Consider the following 20,709-nt stretch of genomic DNA (forward strand, 5'->3'; position numbering starts at 1 on the left):
CCCCCCCACCCCGTATAACTAATATATCCTAATAGAGAATTTATTTGAAAAATTCTTGGAACCAGGCACTGGTGGCTCACGCCTATAATGCTAAATATAATTTGTACATGTGTAGAGGTTTTCTAATTTTAATATTTTTGTACAATATATAGATTACCAATTTCTTTTATTTACCTGGATTTGAACTCAGTTTCTCACACTTCCTCAGCATTCCTCTACTACTTGACCACTTGAGCCACTCCACCAGCCCTTTTGAATTGAGGATTTTCAAGATAGGGTCTTGGTTTTGTCTCAGGCTGGCCTGGGAACCTCAATCCTCCTGATCTCTGCCTCCTAAATAGCAAGAACTATAAGCATGAGCACCAGTGCCTGGCTTATTTTACCAGTTTCACATTCTGTTTCCTCTCCTGCTCTTCTTTATACCACTCATTCTCTCCTTTCTATCCTGTTTTTTGTAAACGTTCATTAGTTACATTTTGTTTCTGAAAGGAAACAAATTAAGAAGAGCTTGAGGTCACCATTCCAATGAGGAATCTACTAAGAACATGGATATACATTTAGATACAGTAATTAAGTCAGAAATAATCATGTATAGTTATTTCATCTACAGTTCATAATACATTTCCTTCTCCTTCTGCTAGAATGTTATTTAAAGCCTTGTTTTCTAACAGCTCATTTGAGACTATAAATACAATCGGGCTCCCATATAGTTTACAAAATTCATGTTTAATTTACAATGTCACCTCAGGCTTCCTTTCTCTTTCAAGTAGATATTATGGTTGAATCATTCAGGCCACATATTCTGTAGAACACCCCACCTTCTCAAGTCTAGATTTGAATGATGTCTTTTTACTTTGGCAATAGATGTTTTATTGTAATGTCCCCCAAATGACATGTTGTAACTACAACCTCATGTCACTCAATGACGGGGACATTTGAGAGAAACATTATTACCTGAAAAAATCATCATTGTGCAAACATCTTAGTGTACATGTCAATAAAGATAACATACATTGCTACAGACTGACCATATGGTCTGAAGTGAGCAATATGTGGTAATTCTTTTGGTCAGTATCAGTGACCTGAACTGTATTTTTATTTTTCAGATGGCATCTTTCTGTGTTTCCCATCCTAGTTTCAAACTTTTGGACTCATGAGCTCCTCCTCCCTGAATATAGATCTGGGACTGCAGGAACCTGTCACATTTCCAGACACAATGTGTATATGTCAGGTACTTTCATATGCTTAAAGTGTACATTGGTTAGGTTTGCCTCAACTATCTCTCTCTCTCCTCCTCCCTCTGTCCCCCCCCCCCCACCTCTCTCCTTCCTTCCCTGTCCCTGTCCCTCTCCTTCTCTTCCCATCCTTCTATTTAAAGCATTGCAAAAGGTTAAGGGGAGAAATTTTTATTTTGCCTTGTATTTTCAGTCCACTCGACTTGGTCAAGTTACCAAGAATCCTACAGGGTAAAGATGAGCTTTGTGTCAGAAATATAATAAGGAATTCAAATGAACAAACATGTCCAGATGCTCAGTGGGCCCAATGTTCAATGTCACAAACAGGAGACAGCCAGAACAATGAAAAGACCCCAGTCTACTTACCAACTCAGTGAGTCAAGTTGGAAAAGCCAAAAGCAAAGGATAAGTGAAAGGCGAAGGAAATGTGCAGCAAGGAGCAAATTTTGTGAGGCAGTCAAGGAGAGCCTCTGTGGGAGGGACCATGTGAGAGTGAAGACTCAGAGGACCCATGAAGAAATTGAGGGGGCTGGACTCTCCCTCTGAGCCTTGCAGCTTGTAAGAAAGGTAAGGAGTAGCATCTTTATATTTTTATTTTTATTATTTTTTTTTGGTACTGGGGATTGAACTCAGGGCCTCATGCATGTGAGGCAAACACTAAACCATTGAGCTATATCCCCAGCCCAGGAGTGGCATCTTTGACGAAACAAAGTTCATCCAATTCTGCTGTGCTCAAGGCTCTTGAAAAATACGTTGTTAGTGGTGGCAGTGAAGGTGGAGCAAGGATTCAGTCTCTCTGGCGTGAGGGTCCCATGGGGACCAGGACCAACAGGACAGTAAGTGGTCTTCTGCAGTGAATGGAGATGAAGGCAGAGAATGAGCTTGGACAACCATGGGTTGTGTCCTGGGTGTGAGCTGCCGGCGGGGACCAAGACCAAGAATGGATCACAGCAATGAGGAGCAGCAGCTGGGACAGAGGTGGCCAGGATGACCATGACAAGGGTAATGGTGCAGCCAAATAGGTTGTGATCCACAGGGAGGCCGCGATACACAGGGAGGCCAAGGTTGCCCAGCCCTGCAAGAACTCCCACCCTCACTGTGACTTAGTGTTGTCATGGACTTGATCCAGGCCACAGTTCCTTTACATTTCATCATTAGAGAAATGACAACAGCAAGGGAATAGGGACACAAAGGAACCCATCTTGAAAGACGGTGTTGGTGGTGGCAGTGCAGGTAAAGCATGGGATTTGTAGCAGCCATGGACTGTGTCCCAGGTGCGAAAAGTCCATTGAGGTCCAGTGTCACCATGACAGCAAAAGGTCTGCGGCTGCAGAGATGAAGGCAGAGTGCAGAGCTCACAACCTAGCGCGAGCTACCTAAGGCGGGGACCAGGATCCTGAGCCACCACAGTGGTGAGGAGCAGCAGCAGGTGCAGAGGTGGACGGAGGCCCACACTGAGAGTTCCAGGGAGACCAAATAGGGCGTGATCCACAGGGAGGCCACGATGTCGTGGCCGGGATATTAGTTGACGCTGACCAAAGAGAAGAGGAGATGAGAAGGGAAATTATTCTCAAAGAAAGGGATGAGCGATGCAATTGAGTGGACCCATCTCTGAGCTGAGATCTTCTGCTGCTTGTTGTCCCAAGTCCCTGGGCAAAGATGGCTAAAGATTGAGTCTTTCCAGAGTGTCTCAAAAACTCACTTCTATACCAGTCAGCCACAGACCATTTGGAAGAGGAACTAGAACTATGACCATCCTGATGTCTGCCCCCTAGTAGCTAGGATTACTTGTGTTAGCCACCTGTGCCAAGCAAATAGTGGCTTTTGAAGTGTCTCCCTCAAGCAACCTGTTGTCTGAATGCTTGTGGTCCAGGTGCTCTTATCCTCAGACATTTCATTTTTAGGGGTTGTCATGTCCCTGCATATTTGCCAAGAGTGGGAAGCTAGTTGTGTGAAACTGGCTTAGTAAAGCACAGTGTGTGTAGGGGGTGTCAGGTGGAGGTGCTGCAGCCTCATAGATGATGTAGACAACAAGGTCAGTCAGCCAAAGTTCGTTCTCTGACCCCAAGTCATATTTAAAAAAATTTTTTTGTGGATACTGTGAATTGTCTCAAGGCCTCAAGCTTGTTAAACAGCCATGTTGCTGCTTCCTGTTATCCTGGAAGCTTTGTGCCCCGTGTATCCTATCCTGTCACCACAGGTCTTTTCGTGGTGGACATTTTTTCTTCATCTTTGAAGGAAGTACTGCGTGTTGTGGATGGCAGAATGTGGGGAGGTGGAGCAACTGGTGCAGTTTGAGGGAAGATGCTCAATTTGCCCCAATATTACCATAGTGGGATTGAGGGTGAGTACATTACACGTCACTGGGATATGACGTGGTTGTGGTGTATAGATTTAAGATGAGATTCTCGAGTAGTTTGGGGTGATAGTGGTGTGGGTGTGCATAGGCAGATCTGACTGACCTTGGAGTTTGCTGAAGCAGAGGTGTCTGAGATGAGTGGAGGAGGTGCGTCAGGTCCATGGTCCCAGAGTGGAAGAGGTGGTGACAGGATGATGGGGAATGGTATGTTGGGAGACTGGGTGGGTAATTGGTTCTCTTATGTATCTGGAGTGGCAGGAACAGAGGAATGAAGAGTTTCGTGCATATAAGGAGGGGAGAGAAGCAGGATGGTGGCAGGCAGGGGTTTTTTAGGATTCAATGCAATAGCAGTATTTCTGTGGTCCTATGCGGTGTTCACTGTACATACTGTGAACCTGCTTATTTATTTGTTTGCTATGGAAAGCTTCCACATGTCTGGGATAAAGTGTGGTCCCAGAAGTTGTTTGTTCAGTTTACTTGGCTATGATACTGCTATCAGAATCCTCACTTTGATGTCTGTTGGGTAGGATAGTGAAATGTGTAAAAGCTGCTTTTAGGCATCCCCTAAGCCAGGGTGATGCCATGGTGTTGTGCCTTCTTGCATTGGTTGCCCTGGTTTTCAGGGTCAAGCCTGAAAGGTATGTATGTCAGGAATAAAATGGGACCTGCCATTAAAGGAACCTCTGTGAGGTTCCCCAAAGATGGCTTGCTGTTACTTGAGAGCTAACAAAGGTGCTCCTCCTGGGGCAGGTCACACTGTCCTCACCACAGAGAAAGCCCAAGGGAATGTCCAGGCTGTTGGCTCATTTCCCTCCTGCTGGCACTTCCCACCCTGCCCCCTGCAGGAAATGCTGCATTTGGAAAGGGCACAGGGAACTCAGACTCAGCTGGCTGGGGTGAGACAGGCCAGTCTGTGGGAGGTCTTATAGCCTGTTCCTTGGGAAGACACAGACATCCCTATACTTGGCTGTCACCACTGCTACTCCTGGCAACTTTGTTTCTACTGTGTTCCTGTGGAGGAATTATAGAAGGAGAAAGGGTCAACAGACTCTGTCTGATACCAGCCATGTTTATCCTGGTCTTCTGAGATTAAGACTGAAAAGTATGTCAGGAATGCAAAGGGGCCTCATCCATTGTTTTGCACTATTATTCACCTTTTTAAAAATTTTTTAAATGTTTTGGTTATTTTGGGGGTGCATAGTCTCTCAGTTTCTTGACCATTATAGGCCAGGAGCTCTACCACTTGAGGCAGGACACCCTGAACATTCATTCACCACCCCCCTTGTTTTTTTGCAGTACTGGAGTTTAAATTCAAGGCCACAAACTGACTAGGAAAGTCCTCTACCACTTGAGCATTTTTTATTAGGATATATTTCTTTCTGTTTTGGTTGGTAAGAATTTCTCAAATATCTTGAGTATTAGTCCCTTATCAACCTAACGAGTAATTTTAAAGTATTTCCCGTTAATCTCTGGGATGTATTTTCAATTTTTTTTATGATACTGTGGTTTGAACACAGGGCCTCATGGTTGCTGGGCTGGTGCTCTACACTTGAGCCACTCTGCCATCTCTGGTTTTGTGTTGTTAATTTGTGAGATAGGGTGTTGAGAGCTATTTTCCTGGGCTGCCTTTGATCCTTGATCTTCTGATCTCTGCCTACTATTTAAGTTGACAAGCTTAATCCTCTTGTGCCTAGTTTCAGTTTCGACTGAATAGGAATTTTGGGGGGGTTATTTTTTAATGGAGTGATTTACTTTCTTAAAATTTTTGTGCTGGGTGGTACACTGTGGCATTTACAAATGTTCTTCAAATATATCAAATATATCATACTTGAATTCATCCCCTTTTTGTGGTATTGGTGTTTGATCTCAAGGCTTAGGCTTCCTGGGAGAGCACCTTCTCACTTGAGCCTTGTTTCCAGGGTTGATTGATCTATTTGCATAGGAAGAATTGAACCCAGATAATTATGCATACTTGAGACAGGGTCTCCCTATAAACCTCAAGTTGGCTTTGAACACCACAGGGAGATGTCAATCTCAGATTCTCCTCTCTTTGCACTTCAGTTTTCATGCTAAATGTGATACTCCTGATCTTTGCCTCCTGACTAGGTAGAATTAGATTAGAGCCATGAACCACTTGTGCCCAGAAACTGTTTTGTTTTGGGGCTATACTGGGTTTGAATTCAGAGCCTCACAGTTGCTATGCAGGTGCTCTACAACTTGAGCTATACCTCTAGCCCTGAGTTTTCTTGTTCTTGATCTTACATTTGGGTATATGGTCTATTTTGACCCTGTTTTTTGGTGGAACAGGAGTTTGAGCCCAGATAATTGTGCATATTTGAAGTAGGATCTCCCTTTGAACCTCAGGTTGCCTTTAAACAACCTAGGGTGACATCAATCTCAGATCATCCTTTTTCTGCCTACCCATTTCTGCAGTTACTGGAGTGAGTCACAATTAGATTGTTCACAGTGTAATGTATGTCACAAAATATCTGAATTCTCAAGAAACTTAATTTGTGGTTTATTTGATTTTTCTTCTATCATTTGTTCTTTCTGATTACATATAGAAAGCATTGTATAAACTACAATCATGAACATTTATTCTTATGCTCTTGTTAGTGAGTTTTCTACTACTTTTTGGGTCATACTGAGGTGTGACTCAGGGTCTCATGTTTGTTAGGCAGGTGCTGTACAATTTGAGCCATACCCTAGCACTGGGCTTTCTCATTCTTGCTCTTATATTTAGGTATGTGATCTATTTGACTCTGCTCTTTTCTTTTTTTGGGGGGTTTGGGGGGTTTTGGTGAAACTTGGATATTAACTCAAGGCTTCATGTTTGTTAAGCAGGCACTATACTGCTTGAACAATTCCTCCAGCACCGATCCTGTTATTTGTACAGCATAACAGAAAAATACAGCTTTTAAGTCTATGTATTTCCACTTTTGTAGCCACATTTGATTTCACTGTGGCATCTTGCACATGAAAATACTGTATCCTGATTGGATTATCCTACTGTATTGTCCTCTCATTTCCATACCTCATACTCCCCTTATATTCAGTACATTTTACTAGCTTTGGTTATGTGGTCTTCATAAAAGGACACAATTTGTTTCAATACTATTCACATCCATCATTATGTTTACTTGTCCCCTCCTCTTTGTTCTTCCCTGAACAGTCCCACAATTGTTTCTCTTTGAGGGAAGAGAAAGTCACACACAAAAGGGATACAGCCCTGGAGAAAGTACTTCCAGAACTCATTGCACTTTGTCTCGTGGCAACATCATATTGGAAACAAACAGACTCAGTGTTGCCGAGCACTCCAAATACCAGATTAGGAGATAGAGAAGCCCCTTGGCCTATAGGTAGTTCTCTCACCTTTTACAGAGCAGATTCAGCTCTTGCCTGGTGTTGGCAAAACATTGGTAGATACAAAGGAAAGTAGAAAGAAAGCTACAGGTGCTTCACAAACTTCCCCAATTATGACTGTAATTTGACACTGTGGAATAGTTCCTTGGACAGACATAAAAGTGATACTATTTTAAAGCCTTGTACAGTTTGAAGCAAGTCTTTTAAATAGTTAATAAATTTTTATCACTGTCAATTTCCTAGATTTTCATAAATATATCGCAATGACATATGATGTTAACATTCTAAGAAGTTAAATGGTGTTGTGGTCTTAGTACATACTTTCCATAAATCCAAAATTATTTTAAAATAATATTTTAAGGATGTATTAATTTAATGCACAACAAAGTCATAAACACAAATATATTGACTTAGAGCACGAGTGCACATGTAAAGAGAGAAGAGAAAAAACACTCCCTGTCTATCAGCCATTCTGTGTCCAGGTTTTCCTACATGTGGCAGATATCATCATCATCCTTTCACCCCATTCTATTCTCCATTACCCAGTCACCAGCTTTAGTGTCAAAACCACATGTTCGAAGACAGATGCTTGTGATTTACCTACTTCAAGAAGCCTCATTTTCAGTTATCACCTGCATGTCTGCATAATCCACTAAATATTTTTTAGAAGAAATTGTTTTTGAACATTAAAAGCTAAAATTGGGAAATATTTGTGACAGGGAACATTAATCATATTCCTCTGTTCAGCAGAATGTTTTCTTGGTGCAGGGTTTTTCTCCAACTTCTCAAAAAACTATTGCACCTTCAGGTCTTTGAGAAAACTGCAATAGTTAACAAATTTTCTTTCTGTAGATTCCAAGTGTCCTTTGGATCCATGCATCCTGTTAACATACACATCATGGGATTATAGGACTCTTTGACAAGCCTGGCAGCCCAATAGTAGGCATCATTATGGTCATAGGTGAGCATGGCACAGACATCAATTTGAAAACCTGTAGGTATAGGCCAGTCCTGTGTTCTACAGGCTTGGAAAGGTATATTTGCATAGAAGGTCTTTGTGAAGGTTATAGCAAAAATATCATATAAACCTGCCATGGGCAGGTAGAGAAATCTTAGAAGAATGTAAAACCATAAAAGGCAAATGCAACACTTCCTACAGTGATTTAAGAGATGGACAGAGATAGACTGAGGACTCAGGAGAAATGCTGGACAAATAAAAATCACACAGCATGGACAACTGATCACTTCCTCCACACTGTACCCTCTTCATGATCACAACTCTGTACTGGCAGCTTCAGTGCTGTTTCCAGAAACCATGTCTATAAAGCCTTGAGGTTGTTGGAGAGCACATTTTATTTACATGGTCATCCACAATTTCATGATACCTGATTTAGTATCTACAGTCATGGAGTGTGTTCTTTACTTTTATTGCATCAGTAAGGTCTGAACTCCTCTGATCTGAAAATCTGAATACCTGCAGTGAGAGTCATTATTTTACTTGAACCAAGTTTCTCATTTTGATATTTAGGATATGTAATGCAAGAAATCTTCTGGCACATCCTGTAATACTTCTGAGTCTTGACAGCTTCATATAAATTCCAAATATTAAGGCTTGGAAAGTCATTCTGTTCATTTCATTATGGCTCGAGTTTCTCTGGTACTTAAATGTTTTGTTAAATCTCCTTTTCTCCTTTATTTTAGGGAATACTTTCTATACATGTTTTGGCAAAAGGCTGAGGAGCAGTCAGTGAACACTTTCTAATCTGTTGTGCTATATACTGTGGATATCATCCATCTGCAGGTTTTAGGTTAAACAAAAGGCAGAGGGGAGTATTATCAATTACCAAAAACAGCATTTAGGAAACAAGTGCTCCTCCCACAGGAGTAAATCAAGATCACTGAGTTCTGCCTGCTGACATCTTGGACCAGATAGGTGACAACACAGGAGTGTACTCACATGATGTCACAGGCACAGTAAACACCATGTAGTAGGACCTACACATGACTCTCTGGTAACAGAGAATTTCCAGGATGAACAAAACTACCCTAATTCATAAGCACTTTTCTTTCCACCACAATTCATAGAGAACTCACTTTTGTTTTGCGGTACTACTGTTTGAACTACATTTTGAGATACTCCACCAGGCCGTTTTTAGGTGAGGGGTATTTTTGAGACAGGGTCTCATGAACTACTTGCCTAGGATGGCTTTGAACCACAATCCAGCTGCTCTCTGCCTCCTGAGTAGCTAGGATTGCAGGTGTAAGCCACTAGTGCCCGATGAGAAGTCACTTTTTTAATGTGAATATTTTACATTTACTTTTCAACCTCATTCCTTTGGCTAAATTGGAAAAGTACAATTTTGAAGTGAAATGGCATTTACATTTCAACCTAATTCCTTTGGTTACATTGGCAAAGTTCAGTTGTAAAGAGAAATGGCAAGATTGGAGATCTTGTCATGATTCTGTCTGAAAAATTACTGAGACTCAAGGTACCATGTTATGTCAGTTTTTGTGGATGCCCTTAGATAAACAAAGTTTATTACTATGACTTCTATTCAGTGTTTTTGCATCAAAGAATTTGCAGTTTCTCAAGTATTTTATGTATACTTGAGATGTATACTTATGTATATACTTATGTATATATACTTATGTATACTTATACTTATATATACTTATGTATATACTTATGTATACTTGAGTATTTTAAGTATACTTAGAGGTGAGCATGCTTTGTTTTTCCTCTATTCTGTCCTTACATTGTGTTAATTGCTTTTCAGTCATTGAAAAAAAAGAACTTACATTCCTGAGTTAAAGAATCACTGAATTATTGTTCTAGTGTTTATTTGGGATCTGACTCTCTATATAAGGCATAATGATCTTTCTTTGTCCTTAGCATGATGTTTTTTTCTCATTGTAGTTTTGTAAACTATCCTCACCACCAGCCTAATCTCAACATGTAGATTGTGAATATCTTCCATCACAAATTAATTATGTGTGTACAATATTAAGACAGTATGGCATGCCCCGAAGGAGACAAATAGATATGGACATAAGTGACACATCTCACAATGCCAAGAGTATTGATGAGCTGTGAGTGCTCTGGGCTAACAGAGTACAAATGGCAGGCACAGAAGTGTGCAAAAGTGATATCAAAAGCACAGGGGACACAGTGTTGATACATACACACGAATTTCTTTTAAGAGCAAAGTAGAATTTTGAGAACACTAAACAACTTATAACCAGAATGCATGGAGACCTACATGGTCACCAGAAATCTCAAGAAGATGCCGTTGCAAACATTTCAAAGTTGTGGAAAACATAATGAGTCAAATCTCAACAGTGTCTTCACACTCTAGCCTGAATAAACTTAAGAGTAAAATTGGAGAATGGTGCTTGTATTTCAGTTCATGAGATGAAATTGAATTAACAGAGCCTGCCTGGTACAATGGTTCCCACCTGTAATCCTATGTATTTGGGAGGTTGAGATTGCAAGGATCTCATTTGGAGACCAGCCCACAGCAAACACTTCATGAGAACCCATCTCCAAAATAACAACAGCAAAATGGACTGGAGATGTGGCTCAAGTGGAAGAGCACTTGTTTTGCAAGTGTGAAGCCCTGATTTCAAATCCCCATCCATCAAAAGAAAATTAACTGAACCCCTCTGCATCCTGAACTTACAGGTACAAATACACTCAACATCCTAAGCATAAATTACATGATTTTGTCTTTATTAAATAATGCTTTTCAGGGGCCTTACAAAGTCCATTCTGTTTTCCAGCTCCCCCAATTTAAAGTCATTCAAAGAAGCAAATCAGCATGACAAAATTTTGGGGAAAATCATAATCTACAGTGACTGATCATAAATGATTTATATGATCCCCATGCACATGGCAGTCCCCAGGAGTTGAAATGTAAATGAGAATGGAGAAACAGATAGATACAGAATTGTTGTACATTGAAAGCTACCACACCTGTGCAAATTTTGAGGATCTCTTTGTCATTGTTGTCTTCCATCTCAATGGAATTTTTCAACTATAGTTAATAAAATTGCCTCTCTATATATACCAAATTTTTGCTATTTCATTCACAGGGTGGAATGGTTAGTTACAGAGAAACATAGTATATTCCATTGTTCATACAATGTGCATTTTCACAACTCTGAAACAAAGATGCAGTGAAAAGTAACATTGTAGGAGCAGTGTTGGCCATAAGACAATGATAACTTTATATTCTTATGTGCACATGCATGAACTTGGTCTGAAAACTTTCCATTTGTCACCAACTAGTGATATCTTCAACACTTTCAGCAGGGCATTCTGCTATTTGGCAAATAGAGTAGCATAGAACATTGAAGAAATGTGACCTCAGCATAGTTTCTGAGTACAAAAGAAGAGGATAACATGGGAAGTTCCATGCACAATACAAGTTGAAAAGTTATGCTCAGCAGTTTATCTTTGTTCATTCTGGGAGCAGTACAACTGACTTTTATTCTTGTCAAGAATAAGAAAAGTGGGAAGCTGTCAGAGTGGCTAAGGTGGTTGTGTGCCTGCTTTGCAAGAATGAAGACCTGAGTTCAAACTCAGTACTGGTCCCCCAACAAAAGAGATTAGTTCCAGTGGAGTATTTTCTTGGAAGTCAACTTCCTTACTTCATTCTGAATTCTTGAGGGTTATTTTAGAGATGGGAACATTTTCTCTAGCTACTTGCATTTGTTTTAGCCTTGTGATAGAGCTTGCTCTTTATCCTCTTGTGTGACTGTCATGTTTAACTGCTTTATGCCTTAGACTTTTATTTATGAATGAGACCAGGTATTTAACAGAGCATGAACAAAGAACAGATAGAGCAGGATATCTATCAGAATGCAAGTGAGGAAAAAATACGTATTTTTTTGTAGTTACTCTTTTGTGTTTCAGTTAACTTGGACAAAGATGGCTGGGATTGATCATAATCCCAAATTGCATTATAGGACTGGTGGAGTGGCTAACGTGGTAGAGAATCTGCCTAGCAAGCATGAGACCCTAAGTTCAAGTCCCAGTACAGCCAAAAAAAATCAGGTTGCCTTTTCCAAAAGCCTACAGGTCCTTTATGTTTCTCAAAGCCTCCCGGCACCCGTCTCTAGTCATTATCAGGAAGTCTTGTGTAAGGATCCTTCCTTCATAACCTCATGGCTAGTCTTTTATGTAAATCTAACTCCTGTCATCATTTTCATTTTGCTGAATCTTCAATTCCCACAATAACTGCTCATGTGGTGACTTACATTTGATGGGACCAGTGTTTTGTTTAATTTTGTTTTGTTTGTTTAAAGTGTTTGTGTATCACTTTTCTGATCCCCCATAATAGCACATTTGTCTCTGGCTATCTTTCCCTGCTGGATGTTCAATGCACTGGAGGTGGTTCCTATGTCAGTGCCAAATTGACATTCTTTCCTTCCTACTGGTAATTTCATCCCTGGCTCCTCATCAATTACACTATGGAGTTATATGATGCCTTCAGTCTTTCCTACCTACCAGATATGCAATTTTCCAAGATGGCTTATATCTTGGATACTAAATGTTCTTCAGCTGTTTCTCTGGATACTCTCACTTCCAGTTTCCCTTCTTGTTGAATTATTTACACTGGTTATAGCCCAAATTCTGGGGTCTCCCTGGACTCTCTCACAAAGAAAGTTATTCTAGATGTTAGTGGTTGAGGCCTGTATTCCTAGCTACTTGGAAGTCTGACTTTGGGAGGATGGTGATTCAAAGTCAGCCCAAGAGAAAATGTTAGCAAGATCATCCATCTCAACAGGAAAAGACAAATCCTGATTTTCTATTAATGTATTCAATTTTGATATTAGACAATCCTTTAAACATTTTTGAATTATAGTAATTGATGTTATAGTAATTTAATTTACAGATGATACAGATATTTTACCTGCACTGCATAAATTTCTAGTCACATATTCCTTTTTGTTTACATAGTTTATTTTTTAACCAAGTCCTTAGACTTGGAAAAATCTTCATGGAACATGTTCCCAATAAGAAGCAGATGGTGGTATGGGCAGGCTGACCCCTGAAAGAGTCATATCCTGCCCTCTCTTTCCCCAGTTTTCAAATGGTTCCTAGCATGGATGGCTCCCAGTCCAAGGCTTCATGGCCCTTGTGCATCTGGTTATTTGGATAGTAGAGTTGTTAGGGCCATATGAACAGACTACTCACCTCAACTCCTGTTCATACCTAGATGATGGATAGTGCTGGGAAAGCCTAGCTTGATGGACTTTGGTGGGTATGGATTTTCACTTTGGCCCAAATTTCGACCCACATATCTGTTTTTCATCTGAATGTGAAGCTCCAGTACTCCTCTCTCTGATGTAAATCACAAGAGGTTTGTGACCTGGAAGATATCCTGCCTCCAACCCCAGACCCCCTAATATCTCTACTTCATGGAGGGAGCCCTCCCTCTTGACTTAAATCCACTCAATTCTTTATTTGCTCATCCTCTTCACCATTAGGGTGGAACTATCTATACCTGGAGGCCAGGGGGTTGTTTTCTCTAATGTCCTGTGTCTCTCACATTCCAGAATACATAGGTGGATTGGCTAACTACCTGAGGAAATGGAAATCCAAAAAGGGATGGGAAGTTGGTCTGTACTGTTCCCTGAATTATTCTCTTAGTGATTCATAATCTATAGCTTCTTGCTGGAACACCTATTCCAGGGACCCCAAAAATGGATATGGAAATTCCTTTAAAAGTGTCAAAATTAGTATTCACCGGGTCTTAGATAAATGAGGCCTCAGGCAGTGAGTTTCTTCCTGGAGGGAGAAGAAAGTCACACACAAGAAGCGAACAGCTTCGGGGAAACATTTCCAAGGCTCGTTGCACTTGTTCTTGCTAACATCCTATTGGAGCAGACAGACTCAGAGTGTTGCAGAGCACACTGTAGACAAGGATTTTAGGTAGTGAGCCCCCTTGAACTGGAGGTAAGGTGCTTATATTTTGCAGAGGAGATCCAGGACCTGCCTGCTTGAGGCAAAACTTTGGTAGAGGCACAGGAAGACAGAATCAAACAAGGCGTCCCTGCTGTGCACAGCAGGAACCACGTGTTTCACAAGCTTCTCCAGCATGCCTACCTTCAGTGTCCTCACCCTGCAGGGCTCATCCAGGACAAGAGTGGACTCATTTTCACTTTAAGATGGGGTCTCAAAGGGGTGGTTCAAATATGGAAGTTCTAGCAAACAGAGAAATTTCAAATTGGCATATACTGAAGTGAAACTTGCACAAAAAAACATTATTCTCACTATTAAGACTCAAATCAACAAACATTGGAGAATTTGTGGGGCCAGTAGAGTGGGGTTCAATATGAGCAGTTGGCTGGCCTGTGTGTACCTGCCCTTGTTAGTCTTTTTGCCTCTTTGAGTCACCTGGGTCTGTGGCGAATGCTGATCCAGCATCTCCAGACCCATACAATGTACCCACTCTGGGCATTTCTGAGGACTAAGCAAGGGGAAGTTGATAGACAAAAAAGAACATCCTGCTCTCTCCAAGGTCCTTTGCCAAGTGGAATTTGGCTGCCTGGCTACCAGTGTTCCATGTTCTCTTTGTCTCATAATCAAGGAAGTAGGCTCACCTGCTTGGGAATCCCTTATCTGAGCCTCTTCCTCAGACAAGGGATCTCCTGGCTGCTGAGAGCATCTGTCCCACATTATCAGGAACACATCTGAGCACAGTTAAATCAACACACTCATCCAGTGGAAAGGCCGTGTGTAACCAGTGTATTAGCTTCATGTTTAGGGTCAGGGTCAGGATTTTGTGTTATGGTTACAGCGTTATGTAAGGGTAAGTGTAGGATTCAGCCAGGAGTTAGTGTGCTAATCAGTGTGAGCTGCAGTTTTAGTATACTATCCTAGGACTCAAGGAGACCATGTATTTAGTCAATGATTGTCATGATTCCAGATAAACTGAGGGTCAGCATGGGGCAGCTGGCACAGAGAAACTTGTCTTCTACCACAAAGTTATCCTCTCTGGTAGTGTGTGTCCACATAGAAGTGTCATGTCTTCTTTAAAATCAAATAGTTCTCCCTCATAGCCAGAAATACTAAAAAGAGCTCTGATTTCCTCCAAATACCTAAAAATCAAAAAGAACCAAAATACTAGCACCTCTGCATAGAATTCCTCGTTACCATGGGTGATTTACTTGAAAGACTCCAGATGTAGGAAGTGGTGGTGGATGCCTTGTCATTCCTGTCTTCTGGAAACCTCTCAGGTACCCAGAGCCCCACAGTGGGGATCTGGCAGAGCCTGATTCCACTTAGCCATATAGGCTGTCGATGAAACCAAACTGTTTGTGTGCATTCAGTCACAGGTATTCATTAGAGGGATTCCCAGTGAGCACATGCATAGTAGTTTCAGAATGATTAATCTCCTCATTTATGGGAAACAAGTTTACAAAAGAAAGTACAGTAAGCTCATAGAGTGACTCAAGTGGTAAAATGCATGCCTACCAAGGGTGAAGCCCTGAGTTCCAATCCCAGTACCACCTAAAGAACGTGTAATGTCCTTAAAATTTGTTCTTTAAAATATCCAGTTACTTCCATAGTAATTTTGGCCAGTCTCTTTCCCTTTTTCCTGGGCTTGCCTAAAATGCCCAGGACCTTGGGCATTTTAGGCAAGCAGTCTACCACTGAGCTACACCACAGCCAAAATGATACTAATTTTTTTACTAATATTTTCTTGGAGATATTTTCACTGAATACTCATGAGTCTCACTGATGTATAATTCTCCTTTCTTGAAATATTTGCTCTGATTGTGCTGTCAAGATAAATTCCCTCATAGAATGCATTGAGAAAGTGACTACTTTTATTTACATGGGGTCTCACTATGCTGCCCAGGCTAATCTTCAATCCTGAGCTCAAGTGTTCCTCCTGCCTCAACCATTTCACTAGCTCGTACGGCAGGGTTCATTTCGTCACACTCAACTTTTTTTACTTTTTAAAGAATTGATTATGGTCATTGGATTGAATCCTAAAAATAATCCCATGCTATTGGAAGGAGAGCTTTACCCAGCTGAGCCAGTCTTTCTTACATCATACTTGCCTATGATTTACATCTGGATTAATAATCCAGAGATACTGCGAGAAATGGTTGTGTGGTTTTAGGCCTCTAAACTATGTAGTAAATTGTTATGTAACTACTTGATGAGAAATATTTCAAACAGTGATTATAATTTAATATGCTTGATTACTTCTTTGAACTGAAAAAAATGATACTATTTTAAAACTTTACAGAACAAGACAAGTCTGTCATTCACTTAATGTTTTTTAAATTTTTATTCTATTCATATGTGCATACAATGTTTGGGTGATTTCTCCCCCCTTCCTCCACCCCCTCCCTTCCCCCCCACCCCCTTTCTCTTCCCTCCTACCTCCTCGCTACCCAGCAGAAACTATTTTGCCCTTATCTCTAATTTTGTTGAAGAGAGAGTATAAGCAATAATAGGAAGGAACAAGGGTTTTTGCTAGTTGAGATAAGGATAGCTATACAGGGAGTTGACTCACATTGATTTCCTGTGCATGTGTGTTACCTTCTAAGTTAATTCTTCTTGAACTAACCTTTCTCTATCTACTTCCTGGTCCCCTTCTCCTGTTGGGCTCAGTTGCTTTAAAGTATCTGCTTTAGTTTCTCTGCATTGAGGGCAACAAATGTTATCTAGTATTTTAGGAGTCCTACCTATCCTCATACCTCCCTTGTGTGCTCTTACTTTATCATGTGATCAAAGTCCAATCCTCTTGTTGTGTTTGGCCTTGATCTAGTGTCCGCATATGAGGGAGAACATATGATTTTTGGTCTTTTGGGCCAGGCTAACCTCACTCAGAATGATGTTGTCCAATTCCATCCATTTACCGGCGAATGATAACATTTAATTCGTCTTCATGGCCGCATAAAATTCCATTGTGTATAAAATCACATTTTTTTAATCCATTCATCAGTAGTGGGGCATCTTGGCTGTTTCCATAACTTGGCTATTGTGAATAGCGCTGCAATAAACATGGGTGTGCAGGTGCTTCTGGAGTAACCTGAGTCACATTCTTTTGGGTATAATCCCCAAGAGTGGTATTGCTGGATCATATGGTAGATCATGTCTAGCTTTTTAAGTAGCCTCCAAATTTTTTCCAGAGTGGTTGTACTAGTTTACATTCCCACCAGCAGAGTAAGAGGGTTCCTTTTTCCCTGCATCATCGCCAACACCTGTTGTTAGTTGTGTTCCTAATGATGGCTATTCTAACAGGGGTAAGGTGGAATCTTAGTGTGGTTTTAATTTGCATTTCCTTTATTGCTAGAGATGGTGAGCATTTTTTATGTGTTTTTTGGCCATTTGAATTTCTTCTTTTGAGAAAGTTCTGATTAGTTCACTTGCCAATTTCTTTATTGGTTCATTAGTTTTGGGAGAATTTAGTTTTTTAAGTTCCCTATATATTCTGGTTATCAGTCCTTTGTCTGATGTATAGTTGGCAAATATTTTCTCCCACTCTGTGGGTGTTCTCTTCAGTTTAGAGACCATTTCTTATCACGAGCAGAAGCTTTTTAGTTTTATGAAGTCCCATTTATCTATGCTATCTCTTAGTTGCTGTGCTGCTGGGGTTTCGCTGAGAAAGTTCTTACCTATACCTACTAACTCCAGAGTATTTCCTACTCTTTCCTGTATCAACTTTAGATTTTGTGGTCTGATATTAAGATCCTTGATCAATTTTGAGTTAATCTTTGTCTGACATGTAGCTGGCAAATATTTTCTCCCATTCTGAGGGTGGTCTCTTCAGTTTAAAGACCATTTCTTTTGTTGAGAAGAAGCTTTTTAGTTTTATGAAATCCCATTTATCTATGCTATCTCTTACTTGCTGAGATGCTGGGGTTCCATTGAGAAAGTTCTTCCCTATACCTATTAATTGCAGAGTATTTCCTACTCTTTCCTGTACCAACTTTAGAGTTTGGGGTCTGATATTAAAATCCTTGATCTGTTTTGAGTTAATATTGGTATAGGGTGATATACATGGACCTAGTTTCAGTTTTTTGCAGACTGCTAACCAGTTTTCCCAGCAGTTTTTGTTGAAGAGGCTGTCTTTTCTACATGGTATATTTTTAGCGCCTTTGTCAAAGACAAGTTGATTATAGTTGTGTGGCCTCATATCCAGGTCCTCTATTCTGTTCTGCTGGTCTTCATGTCTGTTTTTGTGCCAATACCATGCTGTTTTTATTGCTATTGCTTTGTAATATAGTGTGAAGTCAGGTATTGTGATACCTCCTGCATTGTTCTTTTGACTGAGTATTGCCTTGGCTATTCGTGTCCTCTTGTGTTTCCATATAAATTTCACAGTAGATTTTTCAATCTCTTTAATGAATGTCATTGGAATTTTGATGGGAATTGCATTAAACATGTAGATTACTTTTGGGAGTATAGACATTTTTACTATGTTGATTCTACCAATCCATGAGCATGGGAGATCTCTCCACTTTCTATAGTCTTCCTCAATCTCTTTGTTCAGAAGTTTATAGTTTTCCTTGTAGAGGTCTTTCACATCCTTTGTTAGGTTTACACCTAGGTATTTGATGTTTTTTTTGAGGATATTGTAAATGGAATTGTTTTCATATATTCTTTTTCAGTTTGTTCATTATTAGTGTATAGAAATGCTAATGATTTTTCTATGTTGGTTTTATAGCCTGCTACCTTGCTATAGCTGTTGATGGTGTCTAGGAGCTTCTGAGTAGAGTTTTTTGGGTCTTCAAGGTATAGGATCATATCGTCTGCAAAAAGGGTTATTTTGATAGTTTCTTTACTTATTTGTATTCCTTGTATTCCTTCTTCTTGCGTAATTGCTCTGGCTAGGATTTCAGTACTATGTTGAATAGCAGTGGAGACAGTGGGCATCCTTGTCTAGTTCCTGATTTTAGAGGGAATGGTTTCAGTTTTTTTCTGTTAAGTATAATGCTGGCTGTAGGTTTGTCATATATAGCTTTTATAGTGTTGAGGTACTTTTCTTCTATTCCTAGTTTTCTTAGAGCTTTTATCATGAAATGGTGTTGGATCTTATCAAAGGCTTTTTCTGCATCTATTGAGATAATCAAGTGGTTTTTGTCTTTGCTTCTATTAATGTTTATTATGTTTATTGATTTTCATATGTTGAACCTCCCCTGCATTCCTAGGATGAATCCTACTTGGTCATGGTGAATGATCTTTTTGATGTGTTGAATTCAGTTTGCCATTGTTTTATTGCGGATTTTTGCATCAGTGTTCATTAAGGAGATTAGCCTATAGTTCTCCTTTTTGGAGTTGTCTTTGCCTGGTTTTGGGATAAGTGTAATACTGGTATCATAAAATGTGTTAGGCAGTTTTCCTTCCCTTTCTATTTCTTGGAAAAGTTTAAGGAGGGTTGGTATCAGTTCTTCCTTAAAGGTCCAATAGAATTCAGCAGAGAATCCATCAGGTCCTGGACTTTTCTTTTTGGGGAGACTCTTGATTGCTGTTTTAATTTCATTTTGTGTTATAGATGTATTCAGGTGATTAATTTCCTCTTGGTTCAGTTTTGGATGATCATATGTATCTAGAAATCTGTCCATTTCTTTAAGATTTCTTTTCACAGGTCTTGAGTTGTTTAACTAGTAGTTCTTTGGTTTTTCCTTTAATTACCATTTCATCTTTGAGTTCTGAGATTCTGTCTTCTGTTTGTTCTATTCTGCTGGATTGGCCTTCCATTTTATTTTGCAATCTGTTTCGTTTTTTTCCTGAGGTTTTCCATATCCTGAGTCATTTCCTCTTTAATTTTGTCAATTTTCGTCCTGAGTTCATTTATCTCCTTATTAATCGTGTTCTTTGTTTCACTTTGGTGTTTATACAGTTCTTCTATGGTTTCTTTTATTTCTTCTTGTGCTTTTTCAAATTCTAAATTTTTGTTGTCCTTGAATTTCTTGAGTGTCTCCTGTACATTTTAGTTGACCATATCCAGTATCATCTCTGTAAAATTCTCATTGATTACCTATGGTATTTCTTGTTTTAGATTATTCTTGTGGGTTTCATTGGGTTCTTTGGCATAGTTTATCTTCATTTTGTTGGAGTCTAGATCTGAGTATCTGTTTTCTTCATTTCCCTCTGGTTCCTGTACAAATTTTTTGCTGTGTGGAAAGTGGTTTCCCTGTTTTTTTCTGTCTTCCCATCATTGCCCTTGGTATTGTTATTGTCCCTGTTCTGTGTGCATTTAAGTATTTTCTAGCTTATAATAATAACAATGGTGATATTTAGAATGGAAGGGTGAGAGGAGAGGGAAAGCAAAGAAGTTAAAGAAAGAGGGAAAAACAAGTAAACAAACAAAAAAACCCCAAACAAAGAAAGTTTCAAAGATATAAACAGGGAGAGACAGTGTACTAATCAACAGTAAGCTGAAGAGGCATTAGAGAGACAGAGAGAGGATTGAGAAAAAAAATAATAAAATAAATAAATAATAAAAAATAAATTAATTAAAAAACTCCAAATTCAAATGCAGTAAAGTTTCAATCTTTATAATTTTGGTGTTTGTCCCTCAGCCTCCAATCCTGGAGATGATGTCTCAGAAGTAATTCTGTCATTGTCTCATCAAAGGGGAAAAAAACCAAACCAAAACAAAACAAAACAAAAAAAACACCACAAAATGTCACAAGTTCAAATGCAATACAGTTTCAGTAAGTTTTTCAGCATGCAGGTGTAGTTCGGTTGTTGTCTCATCAAAGGAAGAGAGAAAAAAAAAA

The 20,709-nt window shown here is 39.8% G+C and overlaps 1 protein-coding gene across 26 annotated transcripts in view; it reads left to right on the top strand.

Annotated features, from left to right (window-relative positions):
• LOC109697362 (ral guanine nucleotide dissociation stimulator-like) overlaps positions 1 to 20,709 on the top strand; it is a 229,828-nt gene that overhangs the window by 164,548 nt on the left and 44,571 nt on the right. For 24 of the 26 annotated variants that reach the window (XR_012443971.1, XR_012443954.1, XR_012443953.1 and 21 more), the window contains 2 exons: positions 1,107 to 1,231; positions 1,563 to 1,802. The gene's annotated coding sequence lies outside the window, so the exon portion shown is untranslated. The remainder of the gene's footprint in view (positions 1 to 1,106; positions 1,232 to 1,562; positions 1,803 to 20,709) is intronic. The other 2 variants (XR_012443968.1, XR_012443970.1) reach the window with 1 other exon arrangement.

The sequence above is a fragment of the Castor canadensis genome, chromosome 19, assembly GCF_047511655.1.
Source record: "Castor canadensis chromosome 19, mCasCan1.hap1v2, whole genome shotgun sequence".
NCBI classification, from domain to species: domain Eukaryota; kingdom Metazoa; phylum Chordata; class Mammalia; order Rodentia; family Castoridae; genus Castor; species Castor canadensis.